General features: G+C 39.7%; 1 protein-coding gene across 2 annotated transcripts in view; it reads right to left on the bottom strand.

The window, feature by feature from the left end:
* Positions 1-22,999, bottom strand: part of RARA (retinoic acid receptor alpha) — a 217,979-nt gene that overhangs the window by 184,851 nt on the left and 10,129 nt on the right. The window contains exon 1 of one of the 2 annotated variants that reach the window (XM_087916888.1): positions 6,344-6,625. The exons of the other annotated variant lie outside the window; for it this stretch is intronic. The gene's annotated coding sequence lies outside the window, so the exon portion shown is untranslated. Of the gene's footprint in view, positions 1-6,343; positions 6,626-22,999 lie in introns of those variants that run through there. 2 annotated transcript variants of the gene reach the window in all.

The following is a 22,999-nucleotide window of genomic DNA, read 5'->3' as shown; positions in this document are numbered from 1 at the left end:
GAAGAAAAATTGCAAACCACGGAACTATACTTTCCAAGGCATATGCATGTCTGCACTTGTACACAGAAATGTTTTTAAGTGCAGTGCAATAGCAACATATCTGTATTTCCGGATTCTGAACATTGGAAAGTGGCAATAGGGAACAGTTTCCTGATGCATTTAAGTAGAAGAACAATAGCTCTATGCATAATATGATGCCATAGTTCTGATTATAACCTAAAGAAAAAGAAAACACCCCAACGAATCTGCCAGTGTGAAAAAATATGGAGTTTAAGATATACTAGTCCATATGAATTGTCATAAGATTTGCTATTATATAGTGAACGTGGACATGAGAATCAATATTCAAGTTTCATACAACTACAACATTCATTAGGTATGCAGGTTTGGTCATCAAAACTCATCTAACACATTCTGCAGAATTTAATTGTAAAGATACAAATTATATCCTAAGTTCGTTAGAAAAAGGAAGGGATTTAAGGAAAAGAAAACTCCATTTAATCCAACTAATATGCTTTGATAAAGAGAGTACTAGAGATGTTACATTCCACAATCTTAAATAAATAAATTAAATTAACATATTAGTTTCCCCTCTGTGAATAACACAGTCTTTGTGGATAAGATATTTTGCATATACTTCCATTATCCCTTTATATAATCACAAGAAAAAAAAATTCTTGAACAAACATTAGAGATACTGGGTCTCTGCTTCTCGGCTCCAAGAGGATTGATATTCATTCACATGAACAAGAAGATTAAGTTCATTTTACTTTTAGGGCTGTGAAAAAGGCAACTAACCTGGTGCGCTATAGATGTTTTCAACTAAACCTCTCTCTCATTGTTGATGTTTAGTAAGAACTCTTGACATTGGAAGCAACTGTAAAATCACCAGAACGCTTGCCCATGAAAAGAAACATATAAACCAGGTTTATCAAGAGCCAATCAACTTTTGCAATATGTGAGAATCAGCCATAGATAAATTGTAAGTAGTAATAATGTAAAAGGCCAAAATGATCCTTGACTTACAATTATTCGTTCAGAGACTGTTTCGAGTTATGGTGGCACTGAATGGAGTTACAACCTGACCCTGAATTACAGATGTTGTGGCATCCCTATGGTCATATGATCAAAATTTGGGCACTTGGCAGCCTGCCCACACTTATGACCACAGGAGCACTTCAACTTCTCACATCGATCTATCCCACCCACTCACCCCAATCTATGCTCTTTTGGTCCCTTGCACACTTGTAGCTCCTGTGCCCTTCACCTTCTCCTTGTTCCCACTGCTGATCCATCATGCCCATTCTGGGCTTTTGTGACAACTGTTGGCCACATGAGGCTTTGTTCTCCAGTTTGTGCAGGGCAGTATCCTCCCAGCCTGGGGAAGATGGCACCATGTAGCCAGCAAATGTCTCACAAATGGCTGGGGGTGGGCATGTCTCATGAGTAGTGGGTGATGGTGACAGAGTGCAGGATGGCACGGCAGTGAGGGTGACTGGGCTATGATAGCTAGAGCTTGCTGGGGCATCTAATGCTTTGCACTGCACTGCACTGCACCCAGGGACCTCATGCATCCCCAGAGCCGTGCCATGAAATGCCAAGCCAGTGAGGCAAACAGCCTCAGAGCCATGTGGTTCTGGGGCTGCTTACCATCCCACAAGGCAGAGTGCAGGGGAGCCAAAAGGGCAGTGATTAGGGGGAACTGGGCAGGTGGGGGGAGCTGAAGAGGAGGCAAACCCTTAATTTATTCAGTCTCGGGGCTGGGAGGGGTTAAGCACTGAATGGCTTGGCTTGGGGTGAGTCCTCAGCTAAGGACTAGTGGAATTTGATTAACAATGGCAATAGGATCCTTGTTGCTAAATCATAGTTATGTGACATCACACTTTATGATTTCATCGTTTAACAATGGAATTCTGATCATACACCAAGGACTATCTGTAGTAATTAAGCTGGGAGGCTAGAAGCAGATAAACCAGCAAAATAACCTTTGGCCAGTCACTTTCTTTCAGCTCACAGCATCAGGGTCTGCCACAAACCAAAAAGTAACTCCCTTATTATTTTATCCATGACTGTAAAGTGAAATGACTGACTAAGCTAAATAAGTGCGCATAAAAGCAGACTAACAAATATATTTCTGGGTTAATAACTTCTGTAGACTAATGTGTAACTTAAGATTTTTAAAATAATAAAATTAAACTCGGTATATTAGAAGTCACATAGGTAGTCCTCAAATCACCACCATTCATTTAACTACTGTTTGAAATTACGACGCTGCTAAAAAAGTGACTTACAACCAGTCCTTGCAATTAGGACCACTGCAACATCCCCATCGTCACATGATTTGGGTATGATAGTTGTAGCATCTTGAGGTCATATGATCACCATTTTTGACCTTCCTAGAGGACTTTTGATAAGCAAAATCAATAGGCCAAGTTAGATTTGTTTCACAATTACAGCAAATATATTATAAAATCAGGCATGGTCATGTGATAATTCAACTGCCACACTTAGCAACAGAATTTCCAGTTCCACTTGTGTTTATAGGTAGAGGATTTTTCTATTATAGAAAGTCCCCTGGTTTTGCTCTCAGTATCTCCTAACTCAGGCAGAAAGTTAGAAGTTTGGAAAACTGTGAATAAATACAATTGTCCAGCAGAGACTTGGAAAACCATTGGGATATAGGGTTCTGTAATTCCTTGTACGAATATCCTATCTCCTCGACCTAGGACAATGTTTGTCAACCACAATAACTTCAAGAGGTTTGGACTTCAACTATGGTTTTGCAGCCAATTCTGGAACATACATTGGGGATCTAAGAGTTTTGGAAGGATATACCATGAGATATACCATATTCTGTGTAGATCAAAACAAAACAATAGGAATAACTTCAGCATGCACTGTGTAAATAACAAAGTCACTGCCATAAGATACAATAACGAAAAGCTTAAATGGCTTTTAAAAATGGGATTAAATAAATTTATGGAAGACACATGCTGAATTTATTGCATCAACATTTTTTCTAACCACTATATTTGAACAAACCATACAGAGCTGGTTCCTATATAACATTAAGCCATAAATAATGGTTACAAGCCAAAAATGGTTTGGTTCACACATTACACCAAACCAAAACCAAACACATGCTTTTCACAATATTTGTATTCAGCCAGTGGTCCCATATATAGTTAATGCATAATGTGGCTCATTGGTTTTTTTAAAATTTACTATAATATACCGATTCACTATGGTATATAAACCATAGAGTTTGGGGTGGGAGGGTGTGGGCCTGACAATAAGCCAACAAAACAAAACACATTTTGGATTAGGACTATATGAAACCCAGCCCCATTATATTTCAAGAGGTTGTTTCCAACCTGGCTATGTTTTGAAATGGACAAAGCCGTGTTATGGATTTGAAATTAGAACCAGGATTATATCATTGTGTTTCCCTTCTCCCACAATAATTGAAAGGGAAATATCCAGATGTAGATGTACCCTTTGTCCCTAATGACTCTTTACGGGAATAAGAAAACTTTGTTTCCACCTAACTTTCCTTGTGGGTTTCCTGTCCTCTTCAATTTGTGACAAATCACGGTTGGTGGAGATCAGATTTGATCTGACTGCACAAAAGCATTTTTATAAGTTTATGATTTCTACCATGTCCATGATACTGGTAGTTTGAATTGACCACATAGAAAGTATTTAATACAACTGATCCTGCAAGGCCACGTGAGGAACAGATTTCTTTTACAATCCTAGCTTCCCAAATAGGATTTGAAGTCTTGCATATCCAAGATTGTCAGAGACGTTGGTTGTTAGCTAAAAAATTAACTATTACACCAGGTAATTATTTTGAAGGGTCTATACATTATAAATTTAAGTTTAAAATGTGTGAAATTTAATGGATTTTAAAAGGAAAAATACATAATTGATAAAACTGGATTTTTAAAAATTATAAGAAATGTGTGTAATTTAGAAACATGCTACTTATTCACCATTTGCATATCGCTTACACCTTAAAAGTATTCTGGTGCTTTCAAATTGCCAAAAGAAAACCTGGAATGCTTTAAAACAAAACAAAACTTCTATAAATTAAGAACATCAAGCTCTCTGGTCCAACTCTCTCCTTAGCCACAAACCCTGTATATAAGCAGAAATATTCTCTTTCTCACCCTTATTTGCAATATGCTAAGACTACTAAGACATAAAAACTTGAAGTAGTTTGTGAACATACTACATAAACTGTAAGGATTCCCATCGCTGTTATTAATATTCTATAATAAAGAAAGCCATGATCATAAATGTAAAAAACTCCATCTTCATACCATTCAAGTTCTTTTCAGCTAAGGACCTCAAGCATTCAAAGTGAACAAAGTTGTAAAGAGAATTGAACACAGATCCAAACACAGATGCATACATAACCCAGACGTGCTCTTTCCCTTCCTGCCTGATGTTGGAAGTCAAACCAGCTGTTAATTTCTCTACATGGATGACTGCTTCCCTCTTTACAGATTTACCTTTTATGACTGACAGAAAAGCACCCAACCACAATTTAGAGTTCTTTTTTTTTTTCTAATACAGGCTGAGGCTGGTAACCATCCTTGCTTCCACACAGCTGCTGACCATCTTAAGTGGGATTTAGCTTCCAACCTATTTTTTCGCTAAGTGTTAAACCCATTTCACAGCTGCCATGCAAGCCACCTGTGGGACTTGGTCAGGCATAATATCACATCTTAGTGCTAGACATGCAAAAAAAAAAAAAAAAGTATCCAAACTGTTGCTTAGTCCAAAATCCCACAGGACTGGATATCCCAATTCTGAAACCTGGGCATGAAAAAATATGTGAGAGCCACGGCTCCAATTTCACACCCACAAGCCTGCTCAGACACTGCAAAAACACAGACCAAGTTGGAAACATCCCCTTGAAAGCTAAGCCATGGTCTTGTTTTTCCACCCACGGATCGACCAACCACTGGTAGTTTGGCAAGACAGACATCACTGGCTCTGTCTTTTATTTTAATTCCAAGGTTTCCTACAAAGGCCAAAAACTTTGTAACAGAGAAGTGGCACAACCAGAGGTATTTCTACAGCATTCTGAATTTTAAATGTGAAGGAGAAGGAATCACATAAGCAGAATCTTTGCACAGTAAGTATAATGGGGAGAGGAAGGATCCGGAATTCCCTTGCCAATAATATGAAGTACAAAACTTCATTTAGAAGCAGCAGAATTGCCAGCCACACCCACACGTGGCACTGGAAAACAGATCAGCAATTTCTTTCAAGATCTGAAAGGAAAGAAACTTTGGGAATCTCTCAAAGAAAAGAAACAGGGAATCTCCCTCTCCTCTGAGTGCTTTCCTTCACTCTGTGGAGATAGGACTCTGAAAAATATTGTCAAAACATTTGCATGCCTACGCCTACTCCAGATTCACTCCCACTGAGTTCAAATTTACCCTCAAATGTGGCTGCCACTATAAAGTTGCCACTTAATTAGCAGAGAGATCAGGACAAGCCAGCAGCTCAAATCTTGGGATATCTCCCTACTGAAAGAATTCCACCATACTCACACACCAAACATTTTCTCCAAGAACAGTGAAGAGGCCAACGGGCCAAAGGAAGGATGGCGTGCCTGATGACAAGAATATCCGATGCTACAGGGCAAAATCCCCATCTACAGTTGGCCCGATTTCAAACACAAGGCAGCAGGAGGAGGTGAGGGCAGCCCCATGACAGCTGAATAAGATGACTGAAAGCAACAGTTAAGGTTTATTAGGAAACTGCACAAAAAGTAGGGAGTGGAAAACTGGAACAGAAATAAAATAATGCAACCTTCACTGTCACCCAAACTGGAACCTCCGATATTAGTCTGAACAGCTATATTCACCAAAATAAGCCTGAAGAGTAATTACAACTTCAGGAAACTATCAGCAATTGCAAAATCCCCCAGAACTATCTTTCAGAAATCTACAACGTCCTCCGATTTCAGTGTAAACGTGAAAGACTATTAACGAAATTGGGGAGATGAGGACACTGAGGGGAAAGGAGATAAGGAAAAGCAACCCTATTCAACTTCAAACAGGTACTGCATGGGGCACAAACAGAGAGCGGGGAAGGAGGAGGAAAAGGGATGGGGGGCTGCTATGTAATCCTAGACCTCGATCGGAATCTGGAAGGAACAAAACAAGACAAAAACGACATAGACTTTTCCCCTCCAGCCGTTAAATTAGCGTGTAAGGAACGAAGAAAAAAAAAGACAGGTCTTCCTTTCTCCCCATTGCCTTCCAAACACATATCCAGAACAAAGTCTGCGAAAGGAAGAGCCGCAGGTATCCAAAACTCTTACCTGGAAAGCAGGTCCTTCTCCCTCTCTTAGTTACTAGGGCATGCACAAAACTCTCGCCAACCCCACCCCCCCTCCTTCCCAAAAGCAATCTTGTTTTCACGAAGACAGAAGCACAAGCTCTGGGGTCCCAGCTCTGCAAAGTCACACCGAACGGCTGCCCGATCCGAGCGGGACGGAGGGGAGGAAGGGAGGAGGGAACGCAACGTTGCGCTGGCCAGCGCGCGCGCCCCAGTGCTCAGCAGCCATTAAAGCCAGTCATGTGCTTCGGTGAAACTTTACACTGGAACCGAGTTGGGGAGGAGCAGGGGGGAAGCGAGACAGAGAGAATGAGCAAGGAGACGGAGGTGGGCCAAGCCACGCCCATTTCCCTTTTCCCAGCCAATAGATGCTGCTTCGAGGGTCGTGGAGGAGTTGTTGGGGGGGGGGTTCGGAACGAGGAAAAGAACGGGGAGTGATCTCCCTTCGGTCGTTACAGAAGTAACCCTTTGAAGGCTCTGCCTTTAATGGAACTGGGCAAGGGAAACTTTCGGTCCTCCTTGTTGGGCACAGCACTCACGCATTTCAATGACCCCGGCACTTAGTTAAGACCCAGTCCCACTTAGATTGTAACCCTGCATAGGGCAATCTGCAATTTCCATTGAAAGCAAATGGAGATTTTCCCCACACCGACGTACGTATTGTTATCCGAGAAACTGCTGAAGATTCGTCTGGTATTCCGTCCAGGTCGTCGCGGGCTAAGATAACCCTGTATTATTACTCGGGGGCATCACTTTTACTCCCGGTCTGGGTGTGCATCTTAAAAGGTGATGGTGTTGTTCCTGAGAAAATAGTGAAGCATTTCTGCATAGGAGGATGCCAGCCAGGGCCAAAAAGTTGATGCTCGCAATAAGAAACGGAGTTGCAATTCTGAAATTCCCTTATTCGGTTCTCCATCGGGGGCTCCTTGTGTGGTTCCCAACAAGCTTTTGTCTCCTGCAACATGGGGAATAACCACAGGGCTAGTTTATTGTTAGATAAAGACTGATGAGTTATGGGGAGCATCCTGAAAAGAGGGTTCCAATCCATAGCTGTTTAGAAATAAATCCTATTGTATTCAAATCAATTCACTGCTTTTGAAATCCTTCATGTAGCACAATTTTGTTTTTCAGGCAAAGACAACTTTTGATTTTTTTCTTTCTGGTGTGCTGGAACCATGCTCTCCCACACACTCACAAAAAGTGATGGGCCTAGGAAAAATGTATTTGATTTAATGTATAGGCAATTAAAATTAAACACTGTTAATATGATCACTCTCCCGACTTGTTTTAAAATCTTTTCTCTGTTATGCATACTTGATTTCTATCTTGCTTTTCATATGGGGGAGAGGGGTGCAGTGCTTCATTTATCCAAATTGCCCCACCAGAACACTGTGGCAAGATAACTTGCAGACTTTAAAATTTCATGTTAAGCTTGGTGGTCTTTGGAAGCTGCACCAGGGCTTTGGGGAAGTTGCCCCCTTTAGGGAATACCTATTATTATTATTATTATTATTATTATTATTATTATTATTATTATTATTATTATTATTATTATTATTATTATTATTGACGTGCATAAATGCACCAATCCTGCCTATCATCCTTGTCCTATTGTTTCTTTTTATTTTTCTTATATGTATCCATCTCATGTATTCAAAACTATGTTTATACTTATACCTGTTATTTTGTAAGCAATTGACAAATCAAATAAATAAATAAATAAACAAATCATTGCAGCTTAGAAGTATCAAGGCAGATGGAAAGAAACAGCAAAGGGCCAATCACATTTGCAAAGGAGGAGGAGAGAGCTGTCTTAAACCCCCCCCCACCTCCCATCTGATGCAGGACTGACCTGAAACACAGAATTGGAATTCAAGATTCAGCTCTTGATTTCACGTTGTGAATTCAGTATGGTTTTCCCAATCATTCGTTGTTAAAAGGTTTCCATCATTTTATGATTGGTAATTCCATAAATAATTTTAAAAATGTTTTGTTACTCCAATGGTCCTTAAACAGTTTGACCTCAGAACTCCTTTATATTCTTATAAATAATTGAGAAGCCCAAAGAGCTTATGTTTATGTGAGTTATGTCCATCAATGTTTACTGTATTAGAAATAAAACAGCAAATTTAAATCTTACAGACTCTTTGAAAGGTTTTGGGCCCAGACCGTCCTTTGAGAACCACTATGTTATGTGATAAATGGAAAAACAGTCATAGAGTTGCCACATCCAAAGATTATGGCAGACTTTGCCAATCTGGTGTCTCTAGATGTGTTAACTTCCAAAATTCTGATAATGGAAGGCTCTATATCTAGACAGCATCACTAGGAAAAATAGACTCATTAAGCTTAGAATATGGTTTTGATGTAATTCTTTATGTTTCACGAAGAAGTAAAATTCTATACAATCTTTATTTAGAAATAAAATCTCAATAAATTTTATGGAATTTATTTGAGGCTAAATGTGTAAACACTGGGGATATACTAGATTCCTTTATTACATCTTGGTTTAGATTAGACATGGAGAGGAATACATTTGTATAAATTAATAGATACATCAGAATGTTGCCTTAAAATGGGACACTCTTGAAAATTGTTCACTACCCAGAGGTTCAAAAAAATACAATCCAGTAATTTACTATCAGAACATAGCAGATATAGCTAGAGGACATACATCTGTCAACAAAATTTCTATTTTTATTGATTTCTGATTTTAACTGATCTCAAAAAATTAAGCAGGATTGGAATAGGTGATTGATTGATGGGACAATATCCAGAGTAAAAATTAAAGAACTTTTTTTAAAAAAACTCCGTGTATTGAGGAGCAACTCAAAGCTCACAATCAGGTACATCACGGTATTTATTAAGTCTGACTAATAGTCCAGATGCCAAATCATGCGGTTTCTTTTTCTAAAGAAAAATTAAGTAATAAAGCTTAATAAAGTCAGGTTATTTTCCTGACACTATGTGGAAGTGGCTTGTGCTGCCCTCACACATAATGTTTGGTTTTACTTCCCATTCATTGGTGGTGTCTATTCTAAAACCTAATAATACCTGATTCTGCTTCCCTGCCAAGCACAAGTAAAACTGGCTAGATCCAGCCCTGATGAGACATTAGAAAATAGATCCCACCTCAAACCATGACATACACATTTCATAAAATAATAAATTCCAGTCCTGGCTGCAAATCTGAAATTCAGTTTGTTTTATTCTGTCTGCTGCAATTCCTAAGTTCCCCGAAGTTTTATCCATGGCATTTGCCAAGAGAAGAATGGTAAATCTTAATTTTCTCTAATCCACTTATACTAGGGCCAAGAATTGTTAAATTCTTTTTCTGCGTCATTCACTCATGCCCAACAAAGAAATGAAATGGAATTGATTTCTAACAGAAAATAATACCTGCTATATCTCTGTGTGAGTCACTGTTTCAGACTCATTGTTTCCGATCTGGAAACCTGCTTCCCAAATTAGTAACTCATGCAGAAATGGATGGCAGCAGTGCACTCTGGAGCTATAAGTCTTGGGTTAAAAGAATTAAATACACTACTCAAAAAATATTGGGAACACAAGAATAAGACATCCAAGATCTGAATGAATGACATATTCTTATTAAATACTTTGTTCATTACATAGTTGAATGTGCTGACAACAAAATCACACAAAAATTATCAATGGAAATCAAATGTAGCAACCCATGGAGGTCTGGATTTGGAGTTACACTCAAAATTAAAATGGAAAAAAACACTACAGGCTGATCCAACTTTGATGTAATGTCCTTAAAACAAGTCAAAATGAGGCTCAGTAGTGTGTGTGGCCTCCACGTGCCTGTCTGACCTCTCTACAATGCCTGGGCATGCTCCTGATGAAGTGGCGGATGGTCTCCTGAGGGATCTCCTCCCACACCTGGACTAAAGCATCCCTCTGTGGTGCAACATGGCATTGTTGGATGGAGCGAGACATGATGTCCCAGATGTGCTCAATTGGATTCAGGTCTGGAAAACGGGCAGGCCAGTCCATAACATCAATGCCTTCGTCTTGCAGGAACTGCTGACACACTCCAGCCACATGAGGTCTAGCATTGTCGTGTATTAGAAGGAACCCAGGGCCAACCGCACCAGCATATGGTCTCACAAGGGGTCTGAGGCTCTCATCTTGGTACCTAATGGCAGTCAGGCGAGCACATGGAGGACTGTACGGCCCCCTAAAGAAATGCCACCCCACACCATTACTGACTCCCTGCCATGCCGGTCATGTTGGAGGATGTTGCAGGCAGCAGAACATTCTCCATGGCGTCTCCAGACCCTGTCACGTCTGTCACATGTGCTCAGTGTAAACCTTTCATCTGTGAAGATCACAGGGCGCCAGTGGCAAATTTGCCAATCTTGGTGTTCTCTGGCAAATGCCAAATGTCCTGCACGGTGTTGGGCTGTACGCACAACCCATACCTGTGGACATCGGGCCCTCATACTACCCTCATGGAGTCTGTTTCTGACCATTTGAGCAGCCACATGCACATTTGGGGCCCACTGGAGGTCATTTTGCAGTGTTCTGGCAGTGCTCCTCCTGTCCCTCCTTGCACAAAGGTGGAGGTAACGGTCCTGATGCTGGGTTGTTGCCCTCCTACGGCCTCCTCCACGTCTCCTGATATACTGGCCTGTCTCCTGGTAGCGCCTCCATGCTCTGGACACTACGCTGACAGACACAGCAAACCTTCTTGCCACAGCTTGCATTGATGTGCCATCTTGGATGAGCTGCACTACCTGAGCCACTTGTGTGGGTTGTAGACTCCGTCTCATGCTACCACTAGAGTGAAAGCACCGCCAGCATTCAAAAGTGACCAAACTATCAGCCAGAAAGCATAGGAACTGAGAAGTGGTCTGTGGTTACCACTGCAGAACCACTCCTTTACTGGGGATGTCTTGCTAATCGCCTCTGCTTTCCACCTGTTGTCTATTCCATTTGCACAACAGCATGTGAAATTGATTGTCAATCAGTGTTGCTACCTAAGTGGACAGTTTGATTTCACAGGGGTGTGATTGACTTGGAGTTACATTGTGTTGTTTAAGTGTTCCCTTTAGTGTTTTGAACAGTGTATATCTATCTTCCAGCAGTTTTGGGGAGGTTGAACGATAAGATACATCAACTAAAATTCAACAATTAATAAGATTATACAGATCAGTTTTTCCTAACCAACCAAAATTGAAATCTGAATAGAAGGTCTCCACAATCTGAACTGAAAGTATTATTTCTCTGATCCACAGTCCCATAGACACACACTTTTAATAGGGGAATTAATTGCAATTAAAATACTTGCAACTGGAGATTGTTTTAATGGGTAGACAGATCTGGTTCTCCTTGCCTGAAATAGACAGGAATTATATGAAGTGTAATATCTTCTCCCAACCAACTCTCCATCTGGCCTCCCAAACACACACATGTACACAGAGGCAGGCAATGGCTGCATTTCACCTTGACAAATTTGCTCTTCATTTATATTAATTGCCAAAAAGGGGCCATTATATATTATATATGTATCCATGTATTCATAACTATGTTTTACTTATACCTATTATCTTGTAAGCAATTGACAAAATAAAAATAAATAAACCTGAGACTGAGGAGAAGTAAAAGGAAAAACTTCCCCACTCCACTTAGTCCAATCTTGATATATCTTTTGGTGCCAGGCAAAAGTTTCTAAGCATCAAGACACACAATTTAATCAGGATCAGCAAAGTTTTTACAAGATTGCAGGGACTGTGTTGTGGGAAGGGAATTTTCATCAGGGGTTCCATCAGGGCAATGAAATGGATCTGCCTGTATATGAGTTAAGTGGACTGAGTGCTAAGATCTTTATTTTTCTTACTTTTTATCTAATGCTGGGTAGAAATTTCACTCTGGAGTAATAGGTTTCAAACAATATAGTGAGAATCATTGTGGAATCGAATATTTTATCCAGAAGAGCACAAGACTCACAAAAATTAGTGTTGAGCTAATCAAGAGGAAGTAACAATCTATATTTTTTCACAGTACACCATGCAGAATCATTTATTCATGCGATGGGTAGCCACATAAATTTGGTGAGTAAATAATAAATTCACTGTTTGGCTATATGTTAACAACTATAAAAGAAGATGCTTCCAACCTGATTGCTTAATTTTAGCATTTCACATTTAATGACAGGGTCACACCTGGTTAATGATTTGAAGAAGAAACCACCAGAAATTCCCAGAATTATAAACCAGATTTGAAATTTTTGCAAATGTATTCTGGAAGAAGGCAATTGCAAACAATTTCTGCCCTGTTGTCAGAAGATTACCTGGGCATAAAGCATGAAAGATCTTTGCTTTTTTCCTAATGGAAATAACCTACATTTCCTTTTTAACATTTGGCTTCGCTTTGTTTATGTCACAGAGCAATTTCAAGTATACCATGTGTTAATGTGGTATCATTCCTTCTTCTTCTTTGGGATCCAACTCAGAACCGCATCCTTATTTTCTCTCCTACTTCTGTTCCATTGAGAAATGAGCGGGATCAATGCAATTATCATCCATGGTGTTTGTAGTAAACAGTATTTGCTTCTCTTGTTTAGCTAACTCAGAATCCAATTGCCTCCTGCATATTAGCCACTTAGCCTGAGGGACCAAGAAACAATTGGCATTTGTGGAAGGCCACTGAGTTTGTCACATGGATGGCACAACAGTCAGCCTTGGGTTCAGAGTAGTTCTAGGGAAACAACTCATCTCAATCCAAGGAGGCTTCAGACAGTTTTCATTTATAAAGGACTTGCTGCAACCAATGTTGGGAGTTCTGGGCACTAACATGCTTGAACAATACACACTTTTAAATCAGGTCTTTGAGTTCTTATTTCTAACTTGCCTAGAATGTAGCCTGCAACTTCTCCAAAATCTAACCATCTTTTAAAAATGCTATGTTTTAACTTCCTTTTGAGAGCACTTTCCTGGTACCATTTAACAAGAATTGTCTAAACAATCAGATGACAAGAAAACATTTTTTCAGGTCAATTTTCTTAAACCAGAAGTCCTAAAATGACATGTCCCAACTGATTTCAGAGAAGTATCTGTTTTAATATGTTGCTAAAATAAAAACAAACTAGGATGAGACTTATGATGCCTCTATGCAAATATATTATGGCAAAACAGTTTATTATTATTATTATTATTATTATTATTATTATTATTATTAATAATAATAATAATAATAATAAAACAGTTTATTAAATGTATTATGGCAAAACAAAAAATCCCACAGTTAGTATTCCACAATAGAGAAATACTAACTGCTTCAACAACTGTCTCTATTACAATGCTTTTTACACCGATATCTTCTCAACAGCATCAAATTAATAATATTAATTTATCTAATAAAGGAACACAAATAGGCAATTTCCATCCAGCTTCTTTAAAATCTCCTCAAATCATCATTTCAACTCTCCCTGAAATCCTTCTAAGGCTGATAGTCTAGATAGACAATTCCTGAAAAATCCATTCCTCATGTAGTGTATTGTCTGCCAAATGATAATGAATTAAACCCAAGACATGTTCCTCATGTCCACTGCTGAATTGCCTGGCTTTAATTTGAACCTTTTCAAATGGTTTAATTATTTTCCTGGACGTTAACCAAAATCTCAGCCCACCAGACTGCCCAATTTTTCAGAGAGAGGGAATATTCTTCCCCCTGCAAATTAAAAAATCCTGCTTGCCCTTCATCCCATCCCATCCCAGCAAGCTGGCTGTCAGTCTTGATGGAGCCCAGCCTTCAAGACTGGTCCCAGCCAAGCTGGGAGAGAGCAGCAGATTTATCTTTCCTACAAAGCAGAAAGCCTTTGGGACTCTTTGAAGCTAGCAAAGGGGCCTAGGCAGAGGGCAGCTGGCTGAAGAGCAGCTCTCTGGAGTGGATACTCCCCCACCAACAGCTTATTCGGCCCCGTCCAGATTGCAAAGATTCTTCCTTTTAAAAAGCCCACATATTCCATTAATTGTCCCAAAACCTTGAACTGAAAATAATAAAAATTGAGTAATAATAATTTTAAAAGTTGGATTCTTTCCCTCCCTCCTCCAAAACTGGCTGTCTTCTTCATGCCCCCACAAGAGAGAAAAGAACCATCTGGAATTTAAGAGGAAGGCACCCTGGTTTCTTGGCTCATGGCCAGCTTCCTCCCTTAAAGCAGAAATCTAAGTCATCCTACCCTAACCCTTAATCATACACTCTTATTTCAAGAAGACCAAAGTGCTGCTTTCATTCCTGAGAACTCATAAATTTCATTAACAGAGATTAGCTCTTCATAGCCTTATCTGATTTCTCACTCCCAATTAACATGATCAAGAGGTGCATAAGAATAAATCCAGGAATTTATTAATTAATTTATTTATTAACGGCACTTTTGCAAATAAAAGTCACAGCAATGATTTTTGCTAGCAATGACTAGCCATCCGCTACCATCTAGAAGAAAAGAATCAAATGCCTTCCAATTAAGTAAAACTTCCTTGCCTGTTCACCTAAAATGTTTCTCAGTCAACATAATTACAAGGTCTGAAAATCTTAGTCAGGATACACCTGGAAACCATATTGGGTATATCTTCCATCTGAAAGCATTCACCTAAAACTAAAGAAAAATTAAATGAAGGAGGGAAAGTAGAAGTGTACACACCTTCCCTCAACATCTCTGTAACACTGACTGCTTTGAAGACTGCCATGCAATGAGTACAAGTTTCCTAAAGGATTAGTAAGATCAATTGACATAAAATATAAATACTCATTCATGGTCAATGGAAATTCTTCTGGTTGGGCTCAGAAGCCAAGGAAGATTCAATCTTGTTACTACTGGATTGGAATATCATCCAGGAGATCAAATGTTGTAAACTAGATTGGGAGGTCAAAACATTCAGAAGTGGGGCAATGGCAAATCCAGATACTGTCGTCAAGAAACCTAAATGGTTGGAACCATGAAGTTACCAAAAGTGAACAGTCCACTTGAGAGCATCTTTACATTTTTCAACAGAGCTTCCATCTAAAATTCTTCTCAATCTTCACACTCTCCAACATGAAGTCTCATGCTACGTCCCTGCTGAAGTGTTGAAGCAAAATGCCTGCATAGAGTAAAGAGATTTGTGCTACCATAACTTATTCACTTTTATAGACTGTAATCTCAGGATTCCTTATGTATTGGTAAAAGTAGTAATAATTTCTGGAGAGGAAAAGTGCCAAAATAATCAGGTTCCAGAGCAATAACTATGTTCATGACATCTTAAAAGACACCACTATTTCCTAGATTATGGCAAAAGTTTTCACGGATTAAAATCCATGTAATCATCAGCTAGAAAGAATCTCATAAAATCACTGGAGATATCTCATAAGACTAGTGATTTTCCACTCCATTCAGCTATATCTAGATATGTCAATATACATTCAGTGCATAAAACCACATATGGTTCTACCATGATGGTATCTTGACAGAAAAGTCCCAGTCTCTGTGTGTTCTATATTATTAATATTTAATTATTTTCTATAATAGAAAATATTATTTTAGAATAAAAATAAAAGCTTTTATTGTATAATCCATTTGACTATATCAAATGGATTTAGAATATGCCTTAAAATTGTGTTGTACTGTCTCACCAGCATGTATAGGACTTGCTTCTAACTGGCCTAGTAAATTTTGCTAATTGGGTATACTGAACCATAGCTGCCTACAAACAGCCTCTCAAGGGGATTATATTGCTAGTGGTTCCTAGCAATCACTGCTAAAAATTGGCAAAGTTATGATCTCAGCAGGGCAGCATCACTGGTATGGAAGCTAGATCACTGTGTGGCCTACCAACTATTTTTAAGAGGAAGAGGCAGGCATCTTCTGTTCTGTCTCTGTCAGCTAAAGAGGGTCATAGTAGTGCTGACTGGAATTCTCACATGACTAAGAGGGAGTAGAGAAGCAAGACATCTACAAATCAAAAGCAGAGTTTGAAATCTGTTCCTTGGGTATAAGTATAGCCACTGTAACAAGCACAGTATGTGGCTTCTTAGCCCGTTTACAGGGCTACCAGCCCTTGAGACAAACTCTAGATTTTGGCCTGACTTTTATTGCTAGATGATCTGAAATTATTCAGGAACTTCCAGAACACTTTCAACTTTCAGAAGGGAAGACAGAGTAGTTTGCTAATTGCCTGCTTCTTACCTGATCCAGATGCCAATTCCCCTTGATTTTCTAGGTTCCATTCCACATAATGCCACATTGGAGATCATTTTTCCTTGGGATCAAAACCGTGAACTGGCTTTGTCATTCATCAAGCACCCTTTCTGTCCCACTGCCTTAAATCAATGTGTCCCATCCTTGAAATTATTGACAGCTTCTACAGACCCTACCATCCCGGCTAAGTTCACCTCAGGATGGGTATGCCCCATTATCCCAACATAGCTTCATCAGGGAAGCTTCTGCCATGCCATCAAAACAACCCTTACTCTTGCAGCCCTTAAGCAAGGGTGGGGGGGGATGAGCTGGGATGAGGGTCTGGGTGTCTCTGCTCTGCAGCTTTCTCCCCCTCCTTCCCACCACACTCCCATCCTCCAACAAACACCCCCAGGGAGCAGTTGTTTATAAGCTTCTGGTGAGGGAATTGATTAACAGTTCCTGAGGGAGGGGGTGGTTTCCGCCGCCAGCGGGAGTGAATCAATTTGCGCCATCGATTCTTCACGCACTGCGGCAGAAATGGGAGCGGAAGGGATGGCGGGAAGATGAATTCCCCTGCGGTCAGTTAGCCTGCACCAGGCCAGGCCACAAAGGAAGTCTCTCTTTGCAATACAAAAGCACATCACCACAACACATAAAGACACACACATATCCTTTTCTCTGTCTATCCTGGCTGAGCAGGGTAGCACTGCCTAGTGATGCTGCCTACAGCTTTCCAAGGTTTCAATTCCTGTTGAGGGACAGGCCCATCCTAAATATTAATGGGGTAAATTAAAAAGAGAAAGGAGGGGAGGATTATTCAAATTAAATTCAAAGCAAAACCCCCAAAATTCTCTTCTGGCTTTGGGGAAAAAGAGAATGAGACAGAAATGGGTTATAGGTATGAGGCAGATATTCAGAGTTCTGTCATGAACCATGCCAAAAATGAGATCTATATTTTGGAGTAGGGAGTCAACACTGTCTGGAAACAGGGCCCAGTGGGTTGAATTAGGGAAGCAGCTAACTAAGAAGCTTGCCAGCTTCGATTCAGCAGTCTGCTTCATTTTCTGAGGATATCTAGGCCTTTTTCTTGATTTTGCTCCATTTATTTTAATCTGGAACCCACTATCTCCTGTCAATTTGAATTTAGAGAGCATCACTGTTGCTGAGGAAGATTTGGGAGAATCATCCCAGGCCACAGCAGGAATTGTTCAACATGTGCCCTCCAAAGATGTATCATTACAAAATATCTGGAGGGCATCAGGTTGGAGAAGTTGCCCAGGCCATATATCAGATTCAAAATCTCTGGGCCCTGTCTAGACAGTAAATACTTCCTTGGGATAATGTGGGAGAGGAGGAACTAAAGTTGAATTGAGTATAAAGGAGAGAGAAAATGGACAGAACCTTCTTAATTTGGAAGGGTTGAGTTGGCTTTACTCAACACAGAAAAATTACTTGTAGATGAGATTCAAAAGGAAAGACCAAAAAAAGACAAGATAATTCAAAGCTTACATCTTATAAAAGAAATGAGTGTGTTAAGTCAGCAAATCTTAAAATAAATAAGGATTTACACTAAAACTCTAATAATTGTTAGAGCCACATGATCATTTTGAGCCCTTTCTAATCACATTTTCTCATCTTTTGTAAAGTGGCCATTGACCTCACAGGTCATTACAAGGAAGGTTGTGATTAAGATAATTTAAACAAATTCCATATACAATCAAATGTACATTTTGTTTTCACTATTGCTTGATACAGACAGTTCTGGAGCATGATTGCATAGAAAGTCTCACTGCTAAGATGATTTGTGACCAAGACAGCTACTTCAGGGAGAAGATATTGAAGAGGAGAGAATAAGTATTACTGTCGTGGAGTCTCAATATGGGGTTCCACATGCCATAAAGCAACTTTGCACATCCTAAATTAGCCTTCTACTTTCTGGTGTAATGGAGAAGATTGTTCCCTTTTCAGAGTAATCAGTTTCTGCTCATGGTTTTTGGCTCTGATAGCATGCTGTCTTGAGCCAGCTCTGCAAAACAAACTGAAGAGGTGAAGGCTGAACAGGTCACAAACCTAAAGAGGTATCCAATCTGTTGGGAAGACAAGGATTTGGAGAGAAATATGCAGAAAACAAATCAGATTATAGCAGTAGCTAAGGACATCCTCTGTTTAAGAGGACATCTTATGTTACTACAGCTTGAGTTTTCTTTTATAGACTATCTTAGTTAGTTTATTGTTTAATTTAAAATACGTCTCCCTCACCTTTTCAAAATACGGATTCTTTTTTTATATATAATTTTATTAAAAAGTTTTTTTTACAAAAGATTAAAACTAGAACAGACCAACATAAAGTGAGAATAAAAAGAAATGAAAAAGAAAGCTAAAAGTGCAAGAAAGGCAAAATATATACAAAAGAAAAAAGTACAAAAATTACATCTAATCATTGTCACAGTAGTACAATCATAGATTTACCTCTTAATTTATGGTTACAACTTAGATGTCTGATCATCATAACCATAAATCACACTTTTCGTTTCACATAAAAAGTTTATAAGAGCTTTCATGTCAGCAATAAATGCAGATACTATCTTTTGACTCATCAAAGAAGTCAATTTAGCCATCTCAGCAAGTTCCATCATCTTCAGCAACCATTCCTCCAGTGTGGGTAATGCCAAACCTTTCCATCTGTATGCATACAATAATCTTGCTATAGTTTTCAAATATTCTTGATTTTTATACTTTTTTTCAGCTGTTTGTTCATCAATCCCAAGAGAAAGAAAAAGTTCTGGTTTCACTTGTACATCAATGTTTAAAATCAGTGTAGGAATTTGGATCCAATTTTTTTAGCTTTTTTACACATTCATGAAACATGATAAAATGTCCTTTCTTGTTGCTCATATTTCCAACATAAATTTGAAGTGGTTATATATATTCCAGGCAATTTCTCTGGTGACACATATAAATAATTTTATTTTAAAAATATATTTATGATTGTAAAATAATGTAAATTTCAGTCCTTTCAACCACAAATTTTTCCATTGTTCCATTTTTGTATTGTAACCAAAATTTTCAGACCACTCTATCATACATTATTTTAGCTGTTCTTCTGTTTCAAATTTCAATAAAGTTTATACAACTTAGCTATAATATGTTCATCTTTTGTACACAATTCTGTTTCAAAGTCGGTCTTACAATGTTCAACACCATACATTCTTTGGTCTACTTCAAAGGAAGGCTACTCAAAGACTCTAAACAATTTGGTATAAAGAGCACAGGGAACAATAAAATCTTGCAGCAACGCAGTAAACCTCAGCTCAAGTACCAGGATGACAGCTCACCAACAGTTTCAGCAAAGAAAAGATCTGACACCTCAAAGGTAAAAGGGGAAGGACTACAAAATGTCTCAAGAGAAAATGTTCCATAATCAAGATGCTGCTTCAGAAAAGATGCAGTGTCTTATTTCTATCCCTCTCACTTTGGATGGGGACATACCAGAATAGAACCTCAGTTAGTTCACCTGAAGAATGATGGCTAACTTGCCTCCAGGTATTTGAATGGTGTAGATGTAAAGAATAAGATTTGTAGCTTTGTATTGTACCTAAAAAGAATGAGAGAGAAAGTATCTTTCTTCTCCTAAGACAATCTGGTTTGAAAGGAAGCATCTGCAACCATTCCATATATGGCCGGAGTATCAAACTCAAGGCCTGGGGGCTGGATCCAGCCTGTGTGGTGTTAAGATCTGGCCCGTGGGCCACTCTGGAAACAGCAAAGGACTGGTCTGCAGTGCTTCTGCCAGCGAAAACAGAGCTCAGTAGGGCTGCATACAGCCAAACTCTGTTTTTGTTGACAGAGGGTTGCAGGAGGCCATCGTGGCTGAAAATGGAGCTCATGAGTCCATTTTCGCTAGCAGAGCGCTTGTGCACCAAAGGCGCTCCCAACACAAGTGACATAGAGCTGGCCATGCCTACCCTGGACACTCATACTCCCCCACTACCCCCAAGATCACCCTGATACAGCCCTCAATGAAAACAAGTTCGACACCTCTAATGTATGGCAACACAATCACTAGGATTTCTTCTTCGAAAGTAGAGTGTCAATTGTAGGGCTTCTCAGAAGGACATCACCTCCCCCCCAATTTAGCACCTCCTTTTCCAGATTTCAGCTTTGGTCCCCATCCTTTTCCATATTCATGGTGGTGTCTCACTACACAGCATAATCTGACTAGTTATTAGCTCAACTTTAATACTGGTGACAGGATACCTTGTCCTCCAAAGAAGGCTAACACACTAGCTCAGAGGATTATATACATAGCTGAGGTCACTCCTTTCCTCAGCTCACTTAGGACCAGCCTTGCTTTTACCAGCATTGTTAATGCTGACCACTTCCAAATCAATCCTTCCACAATAACTGTATATTTGAGTGGGACCTCCAGTTCAGCTGCCTCTTCATCCAGATCTGTTGTTACCCCAAATGATGGCAGAAACTCTAGACTTACCAAAGTAAATGTTGAGAAAAAAATAGCATATATATTATGTGTCTTCTCCTTCAGTTTTTGCTCATAATCTCCCTTCTGGTTGATTAGGTTTTGTGCAGGGATTCCCCAGGGCGAAGCCAGCCTCAATAGCAGCAAAAGGGAATGGTGGGATGTGCCAAGCAGTTGGCACACAACCCACTCCCTGAGGAGGCCAGAATCCTGATCTGAACCTGGCATGTATTTCCTTTCCTCCTTGCTCACCTCTTAGTCTGTCAAGCACGTAATGCACACATATTGGGGACTGTGTATTATTAATAGCCACTAGGGGGATGTTATCCGCTTAGAGTAGGCTGAACATAGCTCAGCCTATGAGACACTGAAGAGCAAGAACTTCTGGGTTCTCTCTGTAGCTTCGGTGGGGGGGGGGGATTAGAGGCAACAAGGAATAAAAGAGCCACCATTTTGCTACTCTTTAGAATAGCAGCAGGGGAGCTTTAAGTACAAATGTCATTTGAGAAACAGTTTATCTGAAATATTGAGGACAAAAGTACAATTAACATGGCATTGCTAAAATAGTTTCTGAGAATTGGAATGTCAGGATTATGAGGCACAGCACCTAAGCAAGGAATCTCAGTGTGAAACTTCTGGAAACTTCTGGAAACTAGTCCCCTCACTTGGAATGAAAGCTTGCATTTCTGGAATAAGACAAAGGTGTAAATGGGTGAACAACAAAATGTTCATAGAGCTAGCAAGGTTCTTGTGTCCTCTAATGAGTTTTGATAGGTGGCAGAAGAATCCTACCCGCCCCCCATTCCTAGAAAGCAAGGTTTTGCTGATTTTCAAGATGCTCCGAAAAGGGACTTATGGATAGCAACTAGTTAACTCTGGGCTGGGAATTCTCCCCCTCCCCAAGTTTTCCTCCCAATCAGGCTCCAAGCCACAACTTTCACTCGCTGCCAAGTTGGAGAAAGGTCAGCAAGACAGAGAGGCTAGCTGGCGGGAAAGGAGGGGCGAGTGCTGGGGCGCAGGGCCAGAAAAGCTGGGCCCAAGTTTGAGTCCAGCATGACCTGAGGAGGCTGTGACTACACAGTGAAAGCCAACATTGCAATTGAAGGAACACTGACGAGACACAAAGCCTGAGTCCATGCAACACACTAAACAGATCAACAAAGCACAGTTGCTGGGTTCAGATAACCTTCTATGTCCAAACAAATAAATCATATTATAGCCTAATGTAATGTCCAGGGGTACAACTTTTGGAGACACTGACTGGATTTACTACCTCAACTCTATTTTAGCTGAGACTAACGTAGTGTGGGAACGCTTCCAAAGAGTTGTATCCAAAATCTACGGTGAACTACATTTATTGAAACCCAGCAAATTGCAGTTTTTCATTGTTCTAGGCAGTCATAGATGAAGCAGAAAAACAACAAAAACAAACAGAAAAATCAAATACTGTTATGACCATGGGAATACATCTGGCTAATGTTCCTCTTTTTAAAAAATGGGGGAACTGAGGGGATAATCCATGGATCTACTTTAAAATCCAACGGTATTAGTGTGTGTCTGATACATAAGCCCAGTCAGAGTCCCTACATTAAAACAGTTCTCTCTTACTCTTAGCAAGACCGCCACCCAGTGGCTATTTGGCCTTATCACAGCAACCTTTTTCGCCTTCTTCATGCTCCTACTTCTTCACCGATGCCCTCTGTGAAATTAAAAGTAATTTCTAAAAAATTACTGCTAGGAAACAATTCCTCCCAAGTCAAAGTCCAGCCAACATTTCAGTAGTCAACAATTTAGAATCCTTTTCACATTGCCCATTTCTGCAAGTGTCAGCACACGTACTTTCTCTCATCCTGACATTGCAAACACAGAACATCAAGCAAAGAGCAGTAGCTTCTGTGCAGCTTTTTCTCAAAATGCATGCTGGGTAGGCAAACAGGTGAAACTTGAAAAATTAGAATATTGTGCAAAAGTTCATT

The sequence above is a fragment of the Pseudonaja textilis genome, chromosome Z, assembly GCF_049901715.1.
Source record: "Pseudonaja textilis isolate UNSWEBS1 chromosome Z, rPseTex1.2, whole genome shotgun sequence".
Classification (NCBI taxonomy): Eukaryota; Metazoa; Chordata; class Lepidosauria; order Squamata; family Elapidae; genus Pseudonaja; species Pseudonaja textilis.
The sequence above is the reverse complement of the archived record's forward strand: the minus strand, read 5'-3'. Positions and strand labels throughout refer to the sequence as shown.